Raw genomic sequence first — 26,151 nt, 5'->3', positions numbered from 1 at the left:
ACTGGCACACTACACGGGGGCCCGAGCTCACCTTGAAAGCTTGCGACTTGGAGGTTTCATTGGAGGAGACTTACTGTATTTGAACCCAATGTTTCCCTCTTTGCTCTAGATTCTGAAATGTTTTACAAAATATGGGGAAATGGAATTTGATATGTCAATTGCACTTTTTTCCTGCCAAAAAGCTATTTCGATTTAGTCTTTAGTCGCAGGCAGAAGAAGTCCAGAGCAAGAGCATTTACATTTCTCAGCCTGCACACATGTGACACGGGGCCACCCTTGTCCCCGTCTCTTGCCCTCGGAAGGCACAGCTCATAGACTGAGGTGCTCTTCCTTGCCGAGTTCAGAGGCAGGCTGGGTGCCTTCTCAACACAGCACTTCAGTCAACTTCCAGCAATCAATGGCACTTGAGAGAAAACCAATTTGGTATCCCTGAAATGTTCTCCACACTTTTATCACTCCCTGTTCAAAGTACAGCGTTTGGGCCTCTATTTTAAGAAGCATGTTTGTCCAGTGATGCTTAACAGGGCAGCTCTACTCTTGCAGTGTTTTGGAAATCTGCAAGACTTTTTTTTTTTTCTGCTGTTATTTTATTTTTTTTCTGTCATCACTGTCTTTTGTCTTTTGTTTTTATGTGTGTGGTAAAACACACGTTATACAAAATTTATGGACAAAGCTCGTGGAGGTGATGGAATTCCAGTTGAGCTGTGCAATTATTTTGGATATATATTCAGAAGTACAATTGCTGGCGCATATGGTAATTCTAAGTTTTGTTTTGTTTTCCAAGCAACTGTACTTGTAAGTGTACAGTTCAGCAGCACTAAGTTCTCAGTGTTGTATAACCATCACCACTATCATCTCCAGAACTTTTATCTTCTCAAACTGAAGGTCTGTGTCCATTAAACTTTAACCCCTCGGTCTGCTCCCACAGTCCCTTTACAATCGCCATTCTCTTTTTGTCTCTACACCTTTGCCTACTTTAGATGCCTCATGGACGTGGAGTCATATAGTACTTGTCATTTTGTGAATAGCTTGTTGCCTTTAGCATGATTTTTTCAAGGTTCACCCATGCTGTAGCACGGCTCAGAATTTCTTTCCTTTTTAAAAGCAGGGTAAATGCACGTTCACTGCAGGTATATACCACGTGTTGTTTATCTGTTCCTTGGTAGGTAGACGCTTAGATTATTTCCACTTTTTGACTGTTGTGAATGATGCTGCTATGAATGTGGCCGTATACGTGTCTGTTTGAGATTCTACTTTCAATTATTTTGGATATATATTCAGAAGTACAATTGCTGGTGCATATGGTAATTCTATGTTTTGTTTTGTTTTCCCAGCAACTGCCATGGTGCTTTCTCACTAGCAATGCACAGTGGTTCCAATTTCTTCATATCTTTGTGGGAATTTGTAGTCACAATGACTAAGGACATACCTGGCACTTAGTAGGTAGATGCCTGGATTGCTAGCCACCCTGCAAAGAGTGAGGTTTCCTTCAAAATGAAGAATTGGCCCCCAGCCTGCATTATTTTTGAATATCTTGTTGATCATTCACAGTTGAAAAATCTGTGGATAGTGATCAAGTCATAGACCTGAATTCCACATTATAAGCAATGAAAATTATTTTTTACACACTTTTAATATATAAAAAAGATCTTCACCACCAGATAATCACTATGGTGTGATCACCTAGAGCCAGACATCCTGGAATGTGAAGTCAAGTGGGCCTTAGGAAGTGTCACTATGAACAAAGCGAGTGGAGGTGATGGAATTCCAGTTGAGCCATTTCAAATCCTGAAAGATGACGCTGTAAAAGTGCTGCACTCAACATGCCAGCAAATTTGGAAAACTCACCAGTGGCCACAGGACTGGAAAAGGTCAGTTTTCATTCCAGTCCCAAAGAAAGGCAATGCCAAAGAATGCTCAGACTACCACACAATTGCACTCATCTCACATGCTAGTAAAGTAATGCTTAAAATTTTCCAACCCAGGCTTCAGCAATACGTGAACCGTGAACCTCCAGATGTTCAAGCTGGTTTTAGAAAAGGCAGAGCAACCGAGATCAAGTTGCCAACATCCACTGGATCATTAAAAAAGCAAGTGAGTTCCGGAAAAACATTTATTTCTGCTTTATTGACTATGCCAAAGCCTTTGACTGTGTGCATCACACTAAACTGTGGAAAATTCTGAAAGAGATGGGAATACCAGACCACCTGACCTGCCTCTTGAGAAACCTGTATGCAGGTCAGGAAGCAACAGTTAGAACTGGACATGGAACAACAGACTGGTTCCAGATAGGAAAAGGAGTACGTTGAGGCTGTATATTGTCCCCTGCTTATTTAACTTCTATGCAGAGTACATCATGAGAAATGCTGGGCTGGAGGAAGCACAAGCTGGAATCAAGATTTCTGGGAGAAATATCAATAACCTCAGATATGCAGATGACACCACCTTTATGGCAGAAAGTGAAGAAGAACTAAAGAGCCTCTTGATGAAAGTGAAAGAGGAGAGTGAAAAAGTTGGCTTAAAGCTCAACATTCAGAAAACTAAGATCATGGCATCTGGTCCCATCACTTCATGGGAAATAGATGGGGAAACAGTGGAAACAGTGTCAGATTTTTTTTTTGGGGCTCCAAAATCACTGCAGATGGTGATTGCAGCCATGAAATTAAAAGATGCTTACTCCTTGGAAGGAAAGTTATGACCAACCTAGACAGCATATTGAAAAGCAGAGACATTACTTTGCCAACAAAAGTCCGTCTAGTCAAGGCTATGGTTTTTCCAGTGGTCATATATGGATGTGAGAGTTGGACTATAAAGAAAGCTGAGTGCTGAAGAATTGATGCTTTTGAACTGTGGTGTTGGAGAAGACTCTTAAGAGTCCCTTGGACTGCAAGGAGATCCAACCAGTCCATCCTAAAGGAGATCAGTCCTGGGTGTTCATTGGAAGGACTGATGCTGAAGCTGAAACTCCAACACTTTGGCCACCTGATGTGAAGAGCTGACTCATTTGAAAAGTCCCTGATGCTGGGAAACATTGAGGGCAGGAGAAGGGGACAACAGAGAATGAGATGGTTGGATGGCATCACCGACTTGAGGGACATGGATTTGGGTGGACTCTGGGAGTTGGTGATGGACAGGGAGGCCTGGTGTGCTGCAGTTCATGGGGTCGCAAAGAGTCTGACATGACTGAGCGACTGAACTGAACTGAATATACAATGAATCCTATTTGGGTAACCGTGTGAATTGAAAGAACATCACATTCTCTTGTGAGAGCATTACCAACAACTGTCACCATTTCTGAGAATCCCATCACTGATGACAAATCTCATGGGATTTAAGTTGCCAGTGCAACACACCCATTTCATTTATTTATTTATTTGGCTGCAAAGCAAAGCCTGCAGGATCTTAGTTCTCTGACCAGGGATTGAACCCGTGTGCCCTGCAGTGGAGGTACTGAGTCGTCTCTGGATGGCCAGAGAAGTCCCAACACACCCATTTTAGTCTGCAGTATTAACTGTCCTGTTCCTGGAGTTTTAATACATGGAAGGCAAGCTTCTTCACATCAGATTTACTGATGTCTTCTATTGTAGGCAAGCATGAGCATTTATGAAGATGTGGGTTGCCCACGCTATCTGCGGATTTCAGGACAGTGAAATAGATGAATGGAATATTTAATATGAAGATAACTTACTGGTATAGACAAAGGGTTGCTTTTCTTACCTCTGTTGAAGAGGGGGTTGCAATGAGTTAAATGTGCCACCCAAGAATTCGTATGTTAAAACCTAATCCCTGTATGATGGCATTAGAAAGCAGATCCTTTGGGAGGTGTTTAGGTCACAAGGGTAGAGCCCCCATGATGGTATTAGTGTTCTAGAAAAGGGACCCCACAGAGCTCTCTCACTTTTCAAGTCCTGTGAGGTTACAGTGGAAAGATAGCTGTCTAGAAAGCAGGTTCACCAGACACTGCATCAGCTGGCACTTTGGTCTTGGACTTTTCACCCTCCAGAACTGTGGGGAACATTTCTATCATGTATAAGCCACTCAGTCTATGGTGTTTTGTTATAGCAGCCTGAAGGGAACATTTCTATCATGTATAAGCCACTCAGTCTATGGTGTTTCGTTATAGCAGCCTGAACAGGCTAAGCCGAGGCATTACGTGCTGGCCTTGTAGTAAGTTGAGCTTGGGTGGGGTGTGTATGCATGTGTGTATGTGTTTGTAGCTTATTGGTTTTTTTTCTAATTGTGACAACTGATTTGAGCCCATACATTTCCACTCTTTCCAAATCCATACCTTGCCAAAAGAATAGATTTTTGAGAACATCACCTAGGAGAGATGTTTCTCCGGTTCAGATGCCAGGTAAGATTCCCCGATGAGTTTGAAGGCACCAATGGACCCTCATTTCTACCAGTCTCTGACCAACTATGAATTCTGGGTCTTTAAACAACTTTTAATTTTATAGAATCTTAAAATAGATATATTTATTTATTTTTAAAAATTAATTTATTTTAATTGGAGGATAATTACTTTACAATATTGTGGTGCTTTTTGCCAGACATAGACATAAATCAGTCTGGAATCTTAAAAGAGATTTAGAAATGGCATGTCAAGAGTGAATCTACCTTGTTTGGCAAAATTAATTAATTCAACATATATTGATTTGCCTATATTTTGTGCTGAGCCTTGTTTGAGGTATGGAGGATAAGGTGGAGAACAAAATGAATTCCTTAAAAAAAGTATCAAAAGTCTGGAAAATGGGACTTTGCAGTTGGTCCAGTGGGAAGGCTCCAAACACCCAATGCAGGGGGCACAGGTTAGATCCCTGGTCAGGGAACTAGATCCCCCAAGTCACAACTAAGACCTGTCACAGCCAAATAAATATTAAAAAATTCTAAAACAGGCAAAAACTAAAAAAAAAAAGTCTGAAAACGGCATTCCTTTTTGATACATCTCCTAGCTATTTATCCTATGGGAACCAATAGGAAAATGCAAAGATGGCTGAACAGGTATGCATTATTTATCAGATGAGAGTCAGTTCAGTTCAGTTCAGTCATTCAGTCGTGTTTGACTCTGCAACCCCATGAATTGTAGCACGCCAGGCCTCCCTGTCCATCACCAACTCCCAGAGTTCACTCAAACTCATGTCCGTCGAGTTGGTGATGCCATCCAGCCATCTCATCCTCTGTCATCCCCTTCTCCTCCTGCCCCCAATCCCTCCCAGCATCAGGGTCTTTCCCAATGAGTCAACTCTGCATGAGGTGGCCAAAGTATTGGAGTTTCATCTTTAGCATTAGTCCTTCCAAAGAACACCCAGGACTGATCTCCTTTAGAATGGACTGGTTGGATCTTCTTACAGTTCAAGGGACTCTCAAGAGTCTTCTCCAACACCAGTTCAAAGGTATCAATTCTTTGGTGCTCAGCTTTCTTCATAGTCCAACTCTCACATCCATACATGACCACTGGAAAAACCATAGCCTTGACTAGACGGACCTTTGTTGGCAAAGTAATGTCTCTGTTTTTCAACACGCTGTCTAGGTTGGTCATAATTTTCCTTCCAAGGAGTAAGCATCTTTTAATTTCATGGCTGCAATCACCATCTGCAGTGATTTTGGAGCCTCCAAAAATAAAGTCTGACACTTTTTCCACTGTTTGCCCATCTATTACCCATGAAGTGATGGTGCCAGATGCCATGATCTTAGTTTTCTGAATATTGAACTTTAAGCCAACTTTTTCACTCTCCTCTTTCACTTTCATCAAGAGGCTCTTTAGTTCTTCTTCACTTTCTGCCATAAAGGTGGTGTCATCTGCGTATCTGAGGTTATTGATATTACTCCCGGCAATCTTGATTCCAGCTTGTGCTTCCTCCAGCCCAGTGTTTCTCATGATGTACTCTGCATACAAGTTAAATAAGCAGGGGGACAATATACAGCCTCAACGTACTCCTTTTCCTATTTGGAACCAGTCTGTTGTTCCATGTCCAGTTCTAACTGTTGCTTCCTGATCTGCATACAGGTTTCTCAAAAGGCAGGTCAGGTGTTCTGGTATTCCCATCTCTTTCAGAATTTTCCACAGTTTAGTGTGATGCACACAGTCAAAGGCTTTGGCATAGTCAATAAAGCAGAAGTAAACGTTTTTCTGGAACTCTCTTGCTTTTTCGATGACCCAGCGGATGTTGGCAATTTGATCTCTGGTTCCTCTGCCTTTTCTAAAACCAGCTTGAACATCTGGAAGTTCATGGTTCACATATTGCTGAAGCCTGGCTTGGAGAATTTTGAGCATTACTTTACTAGCATGTGAGATGAGTGCAATTGTGCGGTAGTTTGAGCATTCTTTGTCAGTCTATAATTAACTTTTTCACGAAATATATGTCACTTTTGCTCTTCCATTTTAATAAATATAAATTTAACTTTAATGCTTATATAGTTCTCCGATATACAAAGGTATCATAACTCAAACAGTCATTTGTTGTTTAGCAGCTAGACTTTTTCCCTGGTTTTTAATCTCAGTAAAACCAGGGAAAAAGTCTAGCTGGTTTTTACTCTAAACCAAGAAAAAAGTCTAGCTGGTTTTTACTCTCATCAGATGAGAGTAAAAACCAGGAAAGAAGTCTAGCTGTTAAACAACAGAGGCCTGCTTGAGTTCTGATACCTTTGTATATTGGAGAACTACATAAGCATTAAAGTTAAATTTATATTTATTAAAATGGAAGAGCAAAAGTGACATATATTTTGTGAAAAAGTTGATTATAGAGTGTGTATTATCCACTTCAAAACTTTTATATATATTTATATGTGTATATTTTTCTTTTTTAAGAAGCTTTGGAAGGATATGCACCAGTGGTGAGGGGAGGATGAAACTGAAGTTTCATCAAATTCCCATTCTCTTTTCTGTTTCCAAAACTTTTTACAACAATCAGGTATTAAGTATGTAATTTCAAAGTGAATATACTTTCCACAAACATCTAAAATAAACAAAATTTGTCTGTATACTTGCTATATTTGATTGCTAGGGTTGCCATAAAAATGCACCACAGACTTGTAGCTTAATAGACATTAATTTTCTCACGGTCCTGGAGGCTGGAAGTCTGAGATCAAGGTACCAGCAAGGTTGGTTTTTTCTGAGTCTTTTCTCCTCGGCTTATAGAAGCCTGTCTTCTCCCTGTGTCTTCACGTGGTCCTGCCTCCGTATGTGTCTGTGTCCTGATCTCATCTTCCTGTGAAGACACCGCTCATACTGAGTTAGGGCCACTCTAGTGATCTGATTTCAACTTAATTACCTCTTTAAAGACCTTATATCTAGGTACGGTCACACTTTGAGGTCCTGGGGATCAGGGCTTCAGCACACGAATTTGTTCAGTCACTAAGTCACATTTGACTCTTGTGACCGCATGGACTGCAGCACGCGACGCCCCGCTGTCCTCTGCTGTTCCCAGAGCTTTTTCAGTTCCACATCCATTGAGTCAGTGCTACTAATGATCCCATCCTTTGTGGTCCCTCTCTGTTTTTGCCTTCAATCTTTCCCAGGACCAGGGTCTTTTCCAATGAGTCAGTTCTTCGCATCAGGTGGCCAAAGTACTGGAGCTTCAGCTTCAGCATCAGTCCTTCCAAGTCATACTGTCCGTGGGGTTTCTGTGGTAAGAATATTGGAGTGGTTTTCCATTTCCTCCTCCAGTGGACCACGTTTTGTCAGAACTCTCCACTATGACACGTCCATCGTGTGTGGCCCTGCATAGTATGGCTCAGCTTTGCTGAGTTACACAAGCCCCTTTGCCATGACAATGCTGTGATCCATGAAGCTAAGCTAAGCTGCTTCAGTTGTGTCCGACTCTGCGACCCCATAGATGGCAGCCCACCAGGCTCCCCCATCCCTGGGATTCTCTAGGCAAGAACACTGGAGTGGGTTGCCGTTTCCTTCTCCAATGCATGAAAGTGAAAAGTAAAAATGAAGTTGCTCAGCCGTGTCCGACTCTTAGCAACCCCATGGACTGCAGCCCACCAGGCTCCTCCATCCATGGGATTTTCCAGGCAAGAGTACTGGAGTGGGGTGCCATTGCCTTCTCCGGTGATCCATGAAGAAGGGGTCACAATTTAGCCCATAACCCTTGCCTTCTAAATAAAATAAGGTCTAATTTTCACACATGAAATACTTTCTGCTATAAAAATGTAATTATAGCCCGAAGCTACAATGATGCTAATAATTATTTTATAGCATGCTAAAAGTTGTTTTACACATTTAGACATAGATTCCCAAAATGTCACTGGTAATGTGAAGAAGATCCAAATGCACGCTCACAGAGCAGTTTCCTTTCCTAAAAGGTTCAGGATTTGCAGTATTTGAATTGAGTCATACTTTCTTCCTTTGAGGCCAGCAGTCAATCAACCCACATTTACTGGACTCTCACAGGGTGTGGCACATTTTACTAGCTGTGGGGCTGAATTAAAAATAAATAGCTCAAATAATGCCCCGAAGGAACTTTTAATTTCTGGGGGACTCAGAACATTCCCACTGAATGTAAACACACCCATAATGACACATTTCATGTGGGGTTTAGAGACCAGCAGCCTAATTTATATAGTGGAGAGTGACATATTTTGTAATTAGGAGACCACAGAATAATGGTGTGAGCCGGGACTAGCCTGTAGCCCCTTGACTCCATGCCCAGTACTTTCCCCATCAGATCTGCCCTCCACCGACACCAACAAAGGGCCCCCAGCTGCAGTACTAAGTTGTGCACTAAATGCCTGGGGAGTTTAAGCAAATTAAAAAAAAAATCAGATCCTGGTGTTTAAGGAAGAGCATGTCAAGTGCATCTGGGAGGAGGGAGGAGTCAGGGAGGAGAGGAGCAGGGAGAGTGCTATACACCAGTTTTATGGCTGGTTATCCTCATAATCTAACAGTTTGCTGTGCTCAGTGGTACAGAAAGTAGGGAACTGATTTCAGGCCCAGAGAGGGAGATTGGTAAGGCAGGGCTGGGAGGTGGTGAAGTTGGGAGTGGGGCTAGAGTGGAAGTCGGAGGAAAGAGAGTTTCCCCCCTGGGAGAGTGTGGGTGGGGCTGTGTATAGTCACCAAGAGTGAGGCTGGTGGAAGTAAGGGTTTCCAGAACCCCTCAAGTCCCACAGCTTGTTTCACTGCAAGTTGTTTCTTGTATGGTTAAAAGGGCTTCCCTGGTGGCTCAGGCAGTAAAGAATCTGCCTGCAAAGCAGGAGACATGGGTTCGATCCCTGGGTCAGGAAGATCCCCTGGAGAAGGGAATGGCAACCCACTCCAGCATTCTTGCCTGGAGAATTCCATGAACAGAAGAGCCTGTTGGGCTACAGTCCATGGGATTGCAAATAATGGGACATGACTAGAGTGACTAACACATTGCATGGTTAAAAAAATGCAGGAGTTTCAGGTTCGATCCCTGGGTCAGCAAGATTCCTTGGAGAAGGAAACGGCAACCCACTCCAGTATTCTTACCTTGGAAATCCCATGGACAGAGGAGCCTGGCAGGCTTTGGTCCATGGGGTTGAAAAGAGTCAGACATGGTTAACTGATGGAGCACAAGCAAATGAGCATGATGGTTAAGAGAGATTAAAATGTTCTCCTGGGGACACTGAAAAGTCCACAGGTGTTATTCCAGAGAGTCCAGGGCAGTTGAATGAATTCATTCTTCAGGACAAGTGTGTGAGTGTGTGTGTGAATGAGTGTGTGTTTGTGAGGCAGCATGTGTGAGGGAGTGTGTTTGTAAGGAGTTAGGGTATATGTGCATGAGTGTGTGAGTGACTGAATAGTGCATGGGGGTGTGTGGAACGTGAGTGTGTGTCAGCGTGTGTGAGTGTGTGAGAGAGTGTACATGAGTGTGTGTATGAGAGAGAGTGTGGGTTGGTGGGAATACGTATGTGAGTGTGACCACGTGTGTGTGTGTGAATGTGTGTGAGAGTGTGTGTTTCTATGTGAGAGTGAGTGTATGTGTCTGCACTTGGCCCTAGAGGTCCCTGTAATTGTTGTGCCTTGTGGGTGTAACAAGATGAGTTGCATGCAGTGGCTTGAAACAACACAAACGTATTCTCTTCTATTTCTGAAGGTCAGCGCTCCAAAGTGAGTTCTCAAATGACCTAAAATCAAGGTGTTCCTTCGGGAGACTCTAGGAGGGGGACTCCACCCCTTGCCTTTTCCAGTCTCCAGAGGCCGCCCCTGTTTCTTGGTCTGCGACCCTTCTTCCATCTCCAAAGCCAGCAATGGCAGGCGGGGGCCTTCTCACGTCAAATACTCTGACCTGTTCTTCCACCCCTCTTCCACTTTTAAGGATCCTTGTGATTCCATCAGGTCCACTTGGATTATCCAGGATAATTTACCTTAAGGTCAGCTGAAGACATAGAGCCGGCACGTGGACACAGCAGGGGAGGAGAGCTGGGACGAGCTGAGGGCAGCACTGACATCTACACACTGCCACGAGTGAGGCAGAGCCAGTGGGAGCCCGCTGTGACCACGGAGGGGCGGGGCCAGGGGCCGGGATCCAACGGGGCGGGGACACGGGCATGCGCACAGCTGAGCCACTTCACTGTACAGCAGAAATTGCTTGAAAAGCAATTATATTCCCCCCAAAACCAACTATATTCCCCCAAATTTATATTTTATATAAAAAAAACTCAGTGGATTACAAACTTAATTCTATCCTTCTTAATTCTTAATCTTAATTCTTAGTCTTAATTCAATTCTTGAGACTCAGGAATCTCAATTCCTTCTTGCCACCTAACCTAACATATTCATGGGTTCCAGGGATTAAGAGGGGGACATTATTTAGCCTACCACAGTCCCCCGCATCACCTCTAGGTAAGCTTTTGTAAAGCGGAAATGCCTCTTTCCCCTTTCTCCAAATGTTGACATGCCTTGGAGGGCAGGCAGGCAGTGGGTTGGAGAAGCAGGTATATTTAGCAAAACTGATTCAGCTCTGCCCTCATTGAGATCCAGTGGATGAAATGTTATCTTGAAGCAGTATCTGTCTTTTCCCAAACAGCACTTCAGGACTTTTGTGGTGTCCTCTCTAAACACTTCATTTTCATTCATGAGGAAATGGAAAGCCAGGCTGCTGAGGTGACTTCTCCAGGGTTTCCCAGCTGGTTCCCCAGCAGAACTGGACCTTTAACAAGCTTCTCAGAGCTCCATCCCTTTCCTTTCCTATTGTTATGCTCATCAATGTTCCAAGACTATTGCTCTGCCTTTTCTCACCAAGAGAGATGTGGTTTTTGACCTTCAGAGGTGCTTAATTCTCTTGACTAACAGAATATCCATCTGTGTGTACGTGTCCTAAAAGCAATTACAACAATTGGATAAGATGCTTACCTGGTTGTGGTGTATTTGTTGCCGAAGGCATCTAATGAGATGAGGAGGTGAGAGTCTATATACATATACCTGGTGTTCAATCCCGAGTACCATGGCACCAAGAAGATGCAGACAGATTGGCAGCAGTTCAGAAGAGATCAGCTAAAATGATGAGAAGAGAGAAGATTGAAGCAGCTAAGCAGGGAATGCTTCACTAAGCAATCAACTGGCTTGAAGAAAGCTGGCTCCAGGACTTCTATGAATATTTTCATAGGAAAGCTGTGACAAAGAGGGGACTTAATTACTTCAGCATTTTGGCAGATCTAAGAAAATGCACTATGTGTAGACACAGAGGGGGAGAAAAACCCCTACTTGTGCCAACACGAAGAGCACTGAATCATTGTACCTTAATTTGCAGTTGATCTCAACTTGTAGACAGTCTTTTTTTTTTTTTTTTCACTTTGACTGATTGCTTGGGTGACCAGTTGTCCTAGTTTTCCCAGGCCTGAGGACTTTTCTAGGGTGTAAGACTGTCAGTGCTAAAACTGGTACTGTCCACGGCCAACCAAAACAGTTTGCCTCACAACTGACTGCCCAGCTTGCCTCATGGCATGTGAGGGTCATCATGTAGGCCTAACCTGTCTGTCTACCTGGAAATACTGGGATACCAGAGGTAATCAGAAATCCTATTTGTGTGAGATTCCAAATATCCTTAGAGAAATAGTAAAGAGATCCCAGAGATTTACAGTAGAGCTTCAAAACTACCTGCTCGAGAAATTTGGCTCAAATCAGGGAGGCAAAGCCAACTCACCTTGGCTGTGATCAGTAGTTATCTGGCTGTTTCCAAAAGATGGGGAAAATGGCTTGAGATTGCCTGAGATGCCCTGGGGTTCCTGGTCAGGTGTCATGACCTGTATGTTTGATGCGGTATTATTAGATGTGTGTGTGTGCGCACTCAGTCGTAGCTGACTCTTTGAAACCCCGTGGGCTGTAGCTTGCCAGGCTCCTCTGTCCATGGAATTCTCCAGGCAAGGATACTGGAGCTGGCTGCCGTTTCCTCCTCCAGGGGATCGTCCTGACTCAGGGATTGAAGCCGCATCTCTTGTGTCTCTTGCATTGATAGGCGATTCTTTACCACTAGTGCCGCTTGATATTAGATGGTGTCCCTCAAACACCTCTAGTCCCAGCAGAAAGTCTGAGGCTACCTTTAGGGCCCTGGGAATGTATAAGCACCGAGGAAGCACAGTGTCCATGTCGAGGGCTCTGCAGAGGCAGGGGGACAGGTGCTGAGGCTCTGGATCTGGGAGCGGGAGCATAGCTAACCACTTCTCTGTAGCGAAACCTGCAGCAGTCAAGCCAGGCTGTCAGATAATGGAGGGAAAGAGTGTAAACGAGTGCAAAAACATCAAATGAGGGGACTTCCCTGGTGATCCAGTGGTTAACATTCCCGGCTTCCAGTTCAATCCCTGGTCAGAGTACTAAGATCCCACATGCCATGCAGTGCAGCCAAAAAATTAAAACAATAACCCAAAACCCAACAACAACAAAACGCAAAACAAGAGAGGTTTCCGCCTAAAAGGGAAGAACTGTAGTGGAAACTTAGAAACACAGTAATAAGAGCTTGTGAACCTTCTTCCAGACCAAATATAATCTCTATTTTTACTCAAGTTGTCAGAGTCTAAAAGTCCTGTTTTACTCATAGACTTAGAGCATGAACTTATGGTTACGGGAGGAAGGGAATGTGTGGGGTGAGGGATAGACTGGGGGTTTGGGATTGACATGTACACACTGCAATATCTGAAAATAGATAAACAACAAGGAACTACAGTACAGCACAGAGAAACCTGCTCAATATTCTGTAATAACCTAAATGGGAAAAGAATTTGGAAAAGATTAGATAAATGTGTATGTAAAACTGAATCACTTTGGTTTATACCTGAAACTATCAAAACATTGTTAATCAGCTATTGTTGTTGTCCCATTGCCCAGTTGAGTCTGACTCTTTGTGACCCCAGGGGTTGCAACATGCCAGGCTTCCCTGTGCTTCACTTCTCCCAGAGCTTGCTCAAACTCATGTCCATTGAGTCGGTGATGCTATCCAACCATCTCATCCTCTGTTGCCCACTTCTCCTCCTGCTCTCAATCTTTCCCAGCATCAGGGTCTTTTCTAGTGAGTCGGCTCCTCACATCAGGTGGCCAAAGTACTGGAACTTTAGCTTCAGCATCAGTCCTCCCAATGAATATTCAGGATTGATTTCCTTTAGGATGGACTGGTTCAATTCCTTGCAGTCCAAGGGACTCTCAAGAGTCTTCTTCAGCACCATAGTTCAAAAGCATCAATTCTTTAGTGCTCAGCCTTCTTTACGGTCCAACTCTCACATCCGTACATGACAGCTGGAAAAACCATAGCTTTGACGACATGGACCTTTGTTGACAAAGTGATATCTCTTCTTTTTATACGCTGTCTAGGTTTGTCATAGCTTTTCTTCCAGGGAGCAAGCATCTTTTAATTTTGTGACCACAGTCACTGTCCTCAGTGATTTTGGAGCCCAAGAAAATGAAGTCTCACTATTTCCATTTTTTCCTCATCTATTTGCCATAAAGTGGTGGGACTGGATGCCATAAACTTAGTTCTTCAAGTTTTAAAGCCAGCTTTTTCACTCTCCTCTTTCACTTTCATCAAGAGGCTGTTTAGTTCCTCTTTGCTTTCTGCCATTAGGTTGGTGTCATCTGCGTATCTGAGGTTGTTAACATTTCTCCTGGCAATCTTGATTCCAGCTTGTGATTTATCCAGCCTGGCATTTCCCAAGATGTACTCTGCACAGAAGTTAAATAAGCAGTGTGACAATATATAATCTTGACGTACTCCTTTCCCAATTTTGAACCAGAAGTTCTGAGGATGGACTATAGGAACCTGCCTTTAAACCATAGTTGGAACCAACCGAGAGGGTTGACCTTTCAGGGCTCTTCTACAAATCAGGACAAAATCCTTAGGTCTGGAATCTTCTTGGTCTGGACCTTCAATCTTGAGGCTCATAGCTCAAGACACTTCTTGGTGGGGAGGCTCCATGTTGTCATTAGAGGTTAAACCTTTGGGGAGTCTTATTTTGTAGTATGTCATAGTATAGAGACTTGTTATTTAAAGAAATGAAATCAAGATGCACATTCTTGGTGCCCAAATTAGGTATACCAGGGAGATTAGGAAAGGATAGGGCTTCCCTGGTGGTCCAGTGGTAAAGGATCTGCCGTGCAATGGTTCGATCCCTGGCCAGCGAACTAAGTGATCCTGCCCAGCAACTAACCCCACTCGCCACAACTACTGAGCCTGTGAGTGCCTGAGCCCATATGCCACAGCTAGAGAGAGAGTCCATGTGCTGTGATGTAAGATTCCATGTGATGTAACGAAGAGTCTACATGCCACAACCAAGACCCAACGCAGCCAAAGAAATATTTATTTAAAAAAGAATATTTAAATAAATATTTAAAAAAGAAAGAAAGAAAAGACACTTTATTTGAGCACCTGGGACAAACTCAGCTTGTGAATCAGTAGGTTGTATTACTAGACAGTGTTGTTGCTGTGGTTGTTGTATAGTAACTAAGTAGTGTTTGACTCTTTTATGACCCCAGGGACTGTAGCCCGCCAGGCTCCTCTACCCATGGAGTTCTCCAGGCAAGAATACTGGAGTAGATTGCCATTTCCTTCTCCAGGGCATCTTCCCCACCCAGGGATCGAACACGCGTCTCCTGCATTGACAGGCGGATTCTTTACCACTGAGCCACCAGGGAAGCCCCAGTTGGACAGCACGCAGCATAATTAATAGCAAAATCACCTGTTACCCATCCTGCAGGGTAGTGAGAGTCTCAGGGTGACCAGCCATCCCAGTTTGCCCAGGACTAATGAGTTTCCTGGGACATGGGATTTGCAGTGTTAAAACTGAGATAGTCCTGTGCAAACCAGGACAGTTGGTCATTATGGAGAAGGCTTGATTTTCAAGCAAGCCTAGTTGGGGAAGCCCCCTTTGGGGAGGAGGGAGACAACTGAATGGACATCACAGTCTGGAAGGATGTACAGTGGCCAAGAGCTAGGAGAGAAGAGGGAAAATTCTAATTCAAATTCACAAGTGCCTTCACAGATTCCCCAGCTCTATCAGCTCAGATCCAGGTATTTTAAACCCCAGGTGTTTTTACTTGGCATGTTGCTACAAGAAGTGTGACAGAGCTAAGTGGTTCTGCAAGCTTGAATGGTAACAATTCACATGCGCACCCACCTCCGAGAACAGGCTGATTAGCTCATGTTTGCAGAAACCTCAGAGTGCACACAGCAGAGCCCAAAACCCAGGTATCATTAGCCAGTGAGTGCCACCTTTCAAAATTCACATTTCTGCCCTTTCATCCCATTTTTTTCTCCATCCCTTTGAAATCGCTGGATTCCTGCAGATTTTAGCTTGAGACACTCAGTGGAATAGAAGAGGCTACAAAGCCTGACCTGTGTGTGAAAGGGATTACATAAAAACAGCCCAGGGCCCAGCTGGCATCACTGGCGGGCAACAGGCCAATTTCTTTTCTTTTTTTATTATTACATTAAAACTTTTTTTTTAATTGGAGTATGATTGATTTAGGGCTTCCCTGGTGGCTCAGACAGTAAAAGAATCTGCCTGCAATGCAGGAGACCCAGGTTCATTCCCTGGGTTGGGAAGATCTCTGGAGAAGGGAATGGCAACCCACTCCAGTGTTCTTGCCTGGAGAATCCCATGGACAGAGGAGCCTGGAGGGCTACAGTTCAGTTCAGTTCAGTCACTCAGTTGTGTCTGACTCTTTGTGACCCCATGGACTGCAGCATGCCAGGATTCCCTGCCCATCACAAACTCCCAGAGCTTGCACAAACTCATGTTTATCGAGTTGGTGACATCATCCAACCATCTCATCCTCTGTCGTCCCCTTCTCCTCCTGCCCTCAATCTTTCCCAGCATCAGAGTCTTTTCAAATGAGTCAGCTCTTCGCATCAGGTGGCCAAAGTGTTGGAGTTTCAGCTTCAGCATCAGTCCTTCCAATGAATATTCAGGACTGGTCTCCTTTAGGGTGGACTGGCTTGATCTCCTTGCAGTCCAAGGGACTCTCAAGAGTCTTCTCCAATACCACAGTTCAAAAGCATCAATTCTTCAGTGCTCAGCTTTCTTTATAGTCCAACTCTCACATCCATACATGACTACTGGAAAAACCATAGCCTTGACTAGACAGACCTTTGTTGACAAAGTAACATCTCTGCTTTTTAATATGCTGTCTAGTTTGGTCATAGCTTTTCCTCCAAGGAGCAAGCTTCTTTTAATTTCATGGCTGCAGTCATCATCTTTAGTGATTTTGGAGCCCAAGAAAATAAAGTCTGTCACTGTTTCCATTGTTTCCCCATCTATTTATCATGAAGTGATAGGACCTGTTGCCATGATGTTTGTTTTCTGAATGTTGAGCTTTAAGCCAACTTTTTCTCTCTCCACTTTCACTTTCATCAAAAGGCTGTTTAGTTCTTCTTCACTTTCTGCCATAAGGGTGGTGTCATCTGCGTATCTGAGGTTATTGATATTTTTCCCGGCAATCTCGATTCCAGCTTGTGCTTCATCCAGCCCAGTCCATGAGGTTGCAGAGAGTTGGACACGACTAGTGACTAACAGACAGACACACGTGCACAAACACGATTGATTTACAGGGTTTTGTTAGTTTCAGGTGTGCAGCAAAGTGAATCAGTTATACACACCCACATATCCACTCTTTTTTGAAGATTCTTCTCCCATATAGGCCACAACAAAGTATTGAGTAGGATTCCCTGTGCTATACAGTAAGTCCTTATTAGCTATCTATTTTATGTATATAGTAGTGTGTATATGTCAATCCAATCTCCCAATTTATCCCTCCCTCCCTTATCCTCTGGTAAACATAAGTTTGTCTTCTACATCTGTGACTCTACTTCTGTTTTATAGATAAGTTCATTTGTACCTTTTTTTTTTTTAAGATTCCATGTAAGTGACATCACATGATGTCACATATGATTTGTCTCTCTGTGTCTGACTTACTGCGGGGTCAGTTTCTAAGTGGGCTGTCTACTTCCTGTTGGAGAGAGAATTTCTCCTCCCTGCCTCTCCTCTGGTTGACCTGTTCATAGACATCCTTTAATCTTTCTTATATATTGTTATATACATGTAATATCATAGGCCATACGACACTCTATCAGTAGATAATGCAGGTCCTGTAATGAGAGATGGAGTTGATGCCACAGCACAGCCGAAATCCCTGCATGACAGCCCACGCTCTGCCCTGAGTCCAGGCTGGTTCCTAATGCCTCTGGGATGGGACAGAAGTGGGAAAGGTACAGCTCCCCCCGCCTTTTCCAGAGCTGCTTCTAAAGGGAAAGGGTGAGCTGGGGTCCCACTTCCTGAGCCTGCTTCCTATTCCTGGGCAGCCTAAAGCTTGGTTAGCCAAGCAAAATAGTGCTGGCAATGGCTGAACTCTCAAAAGCATGTATGTATGTAGTTGTGTGCATGTGTTGTGTGTACGTATGTGTGAGGGTATATGTTGTTTTCATGTGTGTAAGGGTGTATGTTGCATGTATGCACATATGCATGTGTATATATATGTGTGCAAGTTTGCTCTGTCTATGTGTGTGGGTGTAGAATGTGTTTATATACATATGTGTGTGTACATGTGTATATGATCACGTATGTATGTACAGGTGTCTTTGGGGAATGGGTGCAAATATGAGTGTGGTATGTGTGCATGCCTTCTTGAAAGATCCCTGAGAGATGATGGTTATACTTTGGACCTCGGGGGGTGAACAAGCTTGCCAGCTCCTGAATGTGCAGACACGTGCCCCTGCTCCTTGCTTTGCTGAGATGCTGGGGGAAGGGAGGGAAGGAGGGTGTATGCAGGTGCAGAGCTCAGGCTGGGAGCGGGGCTGGTTTCCAGGCCTGGGCTTGCCTCTCGTCAGTGCCTCTCTCCTGGTCAGAGTGAGAGGCAGATGGGATTAGAGCCGGGTTTCACCACTAACAATAACTGGTCTTAAGACATCCTGCCAATCTGTGGAACTCCTAGAAGCAGTTCACCCAGCCATTGTTGCTAAGCAGTAGAGTAGGAATTGCTCTTTGAGGCCCCACACTTGGCGAGGATTTCATGAATAAAAAAGCACATGTGAGTGGTCCTGCCTGCCCAGTTCCAGAGCTTGTCAGATAATTCCATTCTTGGCCGGACCACCAGAGAGGGCGAACAGAGTTACGAGTCAGCAAAGCTGATTTTCTTTAGACTTTACAGAGCCCTGAAGTCAAGGGGACTCTTGGAGGATTGCTGTTAAGGAGTCTCGAAAAGTCAATATGGCGGTAGAATGGACACTAGCTGCTTGACAGTGAAGGGGATGGAGCTTTGCTAAACAGAACAAAGGCTGAAAAACCCAGATAGATGAGCTGGGAGGTTAAAGGAGCCTGGAACACAGGGGCCGCTCACTGTCATGAGCCCAAATCTGACCACCAAGACTCCTTGGGATTACAGATTCTTGAAGTTTTTTCCTGGCATCTTAAACAAGTGCAGTGAGTTCCTTTGCCTGTGGGTGTTTCTTTTTCCCCAGCGGTGGCACCCACATAGGTTATTGCACAACTGGCGAGGCATCTAATATGGCCTTAAGAAAAGGAAGTGATGTGTAAGCAGGGTTTGGGAACTATTTAAAGATGACATTATCTTCCTCCATCATACTCAGTTCAGTTCAGTTCAGTCGCTCAGTTGTGTCCGACTCTGCGACCCCATGAACCGCAGCACACCAGGCCTCCCAGTCTATCACCAACTCCCGGAGTCCACCCAAACCCATGTCCATCGAGTCGGTGATGCCATCCAGCCATCTCATCCTCTGTCGTCCCCTTCTCCTCCTGCCCTCAATCTTTCCCAGCATTGGTCTTTTCCAATGAGTCAGCTCGTCACATCAGGTGGCCAAAGTATTGGAGTTTCAGCTTCAGTATCAGTCCTTCCAATGAACACCCAGGACTGATCTCCTTTAGGATGGACTGGTTGGATCTCCTTGCAGTTCAAGGGACTCTCAAGAGTCTTCTCTAACACCACAGTTCAAAAGCATCAATTCTTCGGTGCTCAGCTTTCTTTATAGTCCAATCCCTCATACTAGGGTTTTCAAAAGCCACATCAAACACTCGAATGGCCTATGACCATGCCTGCACGGTCACACCTTTGAAACCATGTCTTCAGATGGGGAAGTGCCTGTCACTTCCAGATGAGGCTTCAGACAAATTGGCCCCTGGACACTGGGTTTCCTGTGCTACGGGGATAATGGGTTCTCTTGATCTGCAGTGAGACACCTTAGTGTTCATAACCATCTGACTATCTTCCTTTCTTCTCCCTGCCCTTCATCTCTTACTTTCATCATTAAAAAAAATAAAAAAATAAAAACTTCTTTAAAAAAATAATAAATTTAATATTGCCTGTGCTGGGTCTTCTTTGCTGCATGGACTTTTCTCTAGTTGCAGCGAGTGAGGGCTACTTCCTAGTTGCGGAGCGCGGGAGCTTCTCATTTTAGTGGCTTCTCTTGTTGCGGAGCATGGGCTCCAGCGTGCTTGGGCTCAGTAGACGTGGTGTATGGGCTTAGTTGGTCTGTGGCATTTGGGATCATCCCAGATCAGGGGTTGAATCTGTGTCTCTTGCATTGGGATGTGGATTTTTTTTTTTAACCATTGAGCCACCATTTTTTGTTTAAACCCTAACATTTTTTGTTTTAAAAAAACTTTTAATATTTTATGCACTTTTTAAAGGCTCCATTCTATTTACAGTTATATCTTTCACCATTGTGGACAGAAAACCTAAGAATGCCTTATTAAAAAAATTATATTTTACTCTTGACGCAGTCACCCAAGTCCATGTTTTTCCAACACATTTTTTTTTTTTTTTGACTGCCCTGTGAGGCCTATGGGGATCTTAGTTCCTGGACCTGGGATCAACCTGGTGCCCTCTGCAGTGGGAGCACAGAGTCTGAGCTACCAGGAAAGTGTCCCAACACTCATTTCAGCAATAGGAACTTTGCATTTGGTTTTCCTTATAGGCATTACTTACATTGTATGCTCGGGCTGCCCAATAGCACTTGCCACAATGTTGGAAATATTCTATACCTGCCCTGTCCAATATGGTAGCCACTATAGGTGATCGTTTGGAGAAGGCAATGGCACCCCACTCCAGTACTCTTGCCTGGAAAATCCCATGGGTGGAGGAGCCTGGTAGGCTGCAGTCCATGGGGTCACTAAGAGTCGAACACGACTGAATGACTTCACTTTCCCTTTTCACTTTCATGCATTGGAGAAGGAAATGGCAACCCACTCCAGTGTTCTTGCCTGGAGAATCCCAGGGACGGGGGAGCCTGGTGGGCTGCCATCTGTGGGGTCGCACAGAGTCAGACATGACTGAAGCGACTTAGCAGCAGCATAGGTGATCGTTTAGCACTCAAATGTGCTTAGTGGGGCTAAAAGGGTGGCATTTTCTCTTTTAGCTCACTTTAATTAACGTCAGTTTAAACAGTGGCATGGCTAGTGGCTCTAGTGCTGAAGCCACAGTTGTGGAACCCGTGTTCTCCTCCCCGCTACACCTCCGAACCTCAATTCAGTTGAATTTCTTCCCCCTTAGGTGATCCAGGCTCACTCCATCACCCTTCTCTAGGCTCCTTGACCCCAGAGAAAGGAAGCACAGACTCAGTTCACTGTCCTGCAGTTTCTCCCAAGCTCTCAGACTCCTTTGTGAGGCGAGTGGGAAGGTGGGTTGGGAAAGGCTTACTGAAATGTCAGTGATACTGGTGAGAAAATTTCAGTTCTTTGCCAAGCGTTTTCTCTGTTGACACAACAGGTTTATCTGCTTATGTGTAGGGGGAGGTGATGGCCAGCCCCGAAATGAAGTGCCTGAATCCCAGGTGGGTTATATTTCTATTCCGGTTTCATGTATGTTTAGACAAATGTAAGTTATTAAGAGTTATCTGTGCTTGAAGGTACAGTATTACAAACATTTTAGGAAAAAGCTTGTGGAAATTACAATTACATAACTAGAGAAGAATGTGGAGAGCCCTGGGTTTGCATGGAGGAAGGCAGTCAGGCTGGGTTTAAGTTTTGTGTGAGGTACCATCTCTCTGCATGCATGCATGCTGCATGCTGAGTTGCTTCAATTGTTTCCAACTCTTTGTGACCTCGTGGACTGTAGCCCGTTCCGCCCCAACTCCAACCCCGCTGTCAGGCGCCTCTGTCCGTGGGATTCTCCAGGCAAGAATACTGGAGTGGGTTGCCATGCCCTCTTCCTGGGGATCTTTCTGACCCAGGGATGGAACCCGCATCTCTTACGTCTCCCGCATTGGCAGGTGGGTTCTTTACCACTAGCACCATCTGAGAAGCCCTAGGACAGAATAGTCTGACTATAATCCGGTGATACTGGCAAAGACCTTGGACAAGGGAGGGAGGGGACTGGGAAGGTTGATTTACACAAACAGGCTCCTGGCAAAAGAGAGGCCCAAGGAATTTCCAGGGTGGAAAAAATAAAAGGCATACTTTTGAGTAAGTCAGATGCAATTATGAAGCCCCTAAGGGAGAAAGTGGTTCGAAAGGTGCTACAGCTCAGACAATACTATACACCTGGAAAAGCTCTCAGGACCCAAGAGAGCTCATCAGTGTCAGGAACACGAGATAGATGGGGATCGCCCGAGACGGGGTGTCAGACAGCGGTTGCATAAGGAAACCACTCCCAGGTCTGCGGAGGAGTCCTTGGTTAAAACAGTGGGAGGTCGCCTCTGCAACATTCAGCCACCCAGGTGTTTTTGTCAGCTTGGGCTGCCATGCCAGAACACTATACACTAGACGGTTTAAACACCAGATATGAACTTTTTTTTTCACTGTTCTGGAGGCAGGATGCTGGTCAATTTGGTTGCTGGTGAGAGTTCTTTTCCTGATCGGTAGATGGCTGCTTTCTTGTCCTGTCCATACATGGCAGGATAGGGGTAAGGGGAGGAGGGAGAGGAAGGGGTGGGGAGGGAAACAGAGGGAAAGAAAGAGGTAGGGAGGGTGAGATAGAGAGAGAAGCACTCCATTATCGCTTCTTCTTTTCTTTCTCATTTACTTTTGGCCGCCCTGGGTCTTTATTGCAGCACAAGGGGCTCTTCGTTGCCTGTCGTGGGCTCTGCCCAGCTGTGGTGGGGGGCTCTACTCCCCAGCTGTGTTGGGGGGCTCTACTTCCCAGCTGTGGTGGGGGCTGTACTCTCCAGCTGTGGTGGGGGCTATACTTCCCAGCTGTGGTGGGGGCTGTACTCTCCAGCTGTGGTGGGGGGCCCTTCTCTCCAGCTGTGGTGGGGGGCTCTACTCCCCAGCTGCGGTGTGCAGGCATCTGGTTGCAGTGTCCTCCTGTTGTGGAGCTTGCATTATAGAGCGCCAGCTTCAGTAGTCACGGAGCGCAGGCTTCAGTTGCTCTGTGGCATGTGGACTCTTCCTGGACCAGGGATAGAACCTGGTCCCCTGCAGTGGCAGGCGGATTCTGATCCACTGTGCCTCCAGGGAAGCCTGGTAAAGCTCTTTTGTACAAGTCCACTCAGTGGATGATGGTGAAGACCTGATTGGGGGCCATGGTGGGGATAGAGAGGTGGTGGTAGATTTGGAAGGTATTTGGATGGTAGATTCCAATGAGGGGGGGAGAGGTGAGTCATAATTCTGGGACATTTCTACAGTGGACCTTTAGAGAAAGGGCTGACAGCTGACATGCAGGCAGGGAATTTAGTGGAAAGGACAGGTTTCTCCAAACCCAGTGTCAACAAATACCCCCAAAACAAATGACTGTGATCCCCTTAAGTTTAGCCTGTTAAGAGAGATGCTGATTGCAGAGTAATGAGACCCAGTTCTCAGCCTACTGCCCAGGATGAGGCTAAGAGTTGGACACTTTTTGTGTCTTATCCCAGAACTCTTTCTCCTGCTTATAAATTCTGCCTTTTTATGTGCCCAAGATTGAGCACATACCTTTTCTAGGGCCAAACAAATGGACTCATATGTTTCCTAATATCCCAAAGAAACCCTGGGTGATAGATCTGATGTCCAGGAACAAGATTATCTAGAAAAATCACTGGAGGGAACTAGATCCAGTGAGAGTGCGCCTTTGTTCCCTCTTAAAGCTCAGCATTCCCATTTTGTGCATGCTCAGCATCGCCAGGCCACGCTGTATGACATTATTACACTACAGACTTGCTTTTGACTCAGTGCCAGAGGCAGCTGGGCCGGCGAGACCTCTGATTTCATTGAAAAATAGATTCCAAGCCTGAGTAACTTCTAAAACAAAACTTCTAAAGCCTTCCCTTTGAGTCCTCACCCCAGCACTGGCCTCTTCTGGCTCTTCTTCTTCCATGCTCCACCATGCTACTGGCTCATCACCTCGGTGAGTCTTCTCTAAAACACCTCCCAGCACCTTGAGTGTGGCACTACCAAGCACCAGGTAAGGGGGTAGGGAATGGAGATGGCAACAGATGAGATGAGCAGAGTGCCTGCTTCCAGGAGTGAACAGTCTCATTCGAGGATAACACAAGTATGGGATGTCTTGGGACAACCCAAGGGGACCCTTGGGGAGTTCCCTGGTGGTCCAGTGGTTAAGAACCCACCTTCCAATTCAGGGGACTTGGGTTCAACCCTTGGTTGGGGAACTAAGATCCCACCTGCCACGGGGCAACTAAACCTGAGTGCTGAGTGCCATAACAAAAGATCCTACATGTGACAACTAAGACCCTACACAGCCACCCCCCAAAAGGAGGAGTCTCATTTTTGACCAAGGTCCCAAGTTAGTATGCGGCGAGAACAATCACATTCCAAAGTGAGGTGTGTGGTTTCTGGGCAGGATTGCAAAGGAGGTTGTTGGAAACAAGCTTTGAACCTTTCAGCTGATACCTATTATCGTTATTCAGTGGCTCAGTCATGTCCAACTCTGTGATCCTATGGACTACAGCACACCAGGCTTCCCTGTCCTGCACTATTTCCTGGACTTTGCTCAAATTCATGTGCATCGATTTGGTGATATCATTCAACCACCTCATCCTCTGTCATCCCCTTCTCCTCCTGCCTTCAATCTTTCCCAGCATCAGGGTCTTTTCAAATGAGTCAGCTCTTTGCATCAGGTGGCCAAAGTATCTTCAGTATCATCAGTTCTTCCAATGAATATTCAGGACTGATTTTCTTTAGGATTGACTGGTTTGATCTCCTGGCTCTCAAGAGTCTTCTTCAGCACCACAGTTCAAAGTTATCTATTCTTTGGCACTCAACTTTTTTTATTGTCCATCTCTCACATCCATATATGACTACTGGAAAAACCATAGCTTTGACTATATGGACCTTTGTTTATAGTCAAGCTGAAGCCTATACAAAACATCAGCAAGGCGGAGAGAGGGGCTGGAGATTACAGAGAGGGTTTCTTAGACGAGAAATAGGTCTTGTGCAATAAGCTTTATCTCTCCACGGAAGGACGGTGGGATGCTATCTTCTTTCCTCGGTCTATAAGGGTAGCTTCATTGATACCCTTTGGAAAGGTTGCTCACTGCCCAGGGAACTCAGGTAACTCAGGGACGAGAGTCAGATTCGGGCATATGGATTCTCACAGGTAAGGGGCTGGCTGAAGCCACAGAGAAGACAGCTGTGTGCCCGCATTTCCAATGCTGCTGCTGCTACTGCTAAGTCGCATCAGTCGTGTCCAACTCTATTCGACCCCATAGACGGCAGCCCACAAGGCTCCGCTGTCCCTGGGATTCTCCTGGCAAGAACACTGGAGTGGGTTGCCATTTCCTTCTCCAATGCATGAAAGTGAAAAGTGAAAATGAAGTCACTCAGTCGTGTCCGACCCTCAGCGACCCCATGGACTGCAGCCTTCCAGGCTCTTCCGCCCATGGGATTTTCCAGGCAAGAGTACTGGAGTGGGGTGCCATTGCCTTCTCTGGCATTTCCAATGACCATGAGACAAAGATGCAAGTTCACTGCAGAGCAGGGGTGAACCACGTGAGAGAGACCCCTGTGGGCCTGTACTGGAGAATTCTAAGAGCAGCAGGGGAATCGAGAGGTACTGCTAGGTTTCCAGAGACCAAAGCTCTTGGGTAAAGAACGAGATGAGATGCTTTTGCCTGAGGTGAGGGCGTGACAGGCAGGAAATATCCCCAGTCTGGGGGGTGGGTGCCAGGAGAGAGGCTCAGAGACAGAGCAGGTGTCACACAGGGCGTGGCCAGCGGCTGTTTACCTCTGCCTCCTCTTGATTCTGACCTTGGAGAGGTTAAGATGCGGCCAGGAAGGTGAGGGAAGGAGTGAAGAAACCAACCATTTGCTTCCATGTGCCGGCCAGAGGAGACCTCAACTGAACCAGGCAGGAGTTTTAACTTTGAAATGGAGATTGGACTCCTGAATGCAGTGGACATTGGGAATTCATCTTCGGAGAGTGAGCAGGAAGCATTAGGACTACCTGAGATTTCATCTGGCATCAGGAGATGAGTCAACATAGAGCAGAGCCAACCACAGAGCAGGTCAGGGAAAGAAAACATCACTCCTGATTTATCTCGTGAATGTCTCTCTGGAGAACTGGTTATACACATGCATGATGATGATCTGGGCTTCCCTGGTGATAAACAACCCGACTGCCAATGTAGGAGATGCAAGAGACGCAGGTTCGATCCCTTGGTCAGGAAGATCCCCTGGAGGAGGCCATGGCAACCCACTCCGGTATTCTTGCCTGGAGAATCCCATGGATGGAGGAGGCTGGCGGGCTGCAGTCCATGGGGGATGCAGCGTTGGACACAGCTGAGTGTGTGTGCGCGCGCACACACACACACACACACA

Source organism: Bubalus kerabau, chromosome 2, assembly GCF_029407905.1.
Source record: "Bubalus kerabau isolate K-KA32 ecotype Philippines breed swamp buffalo chromosome 2, PCC_UOA_SB_1v2, whole genome shotgun sequence".
Taxonomy (NCBI): domain Eukaryota; kingdom Metazoa; phylum Chordata; class Mammalia; order Artiodactyla; family Bovidae; genus Bubalus; species Bubalus kerabau.
The sequence above is the reverse complement of the archived record's forward strand: the minus strand, read 5'-3'. Positions refer to the sequence as shown.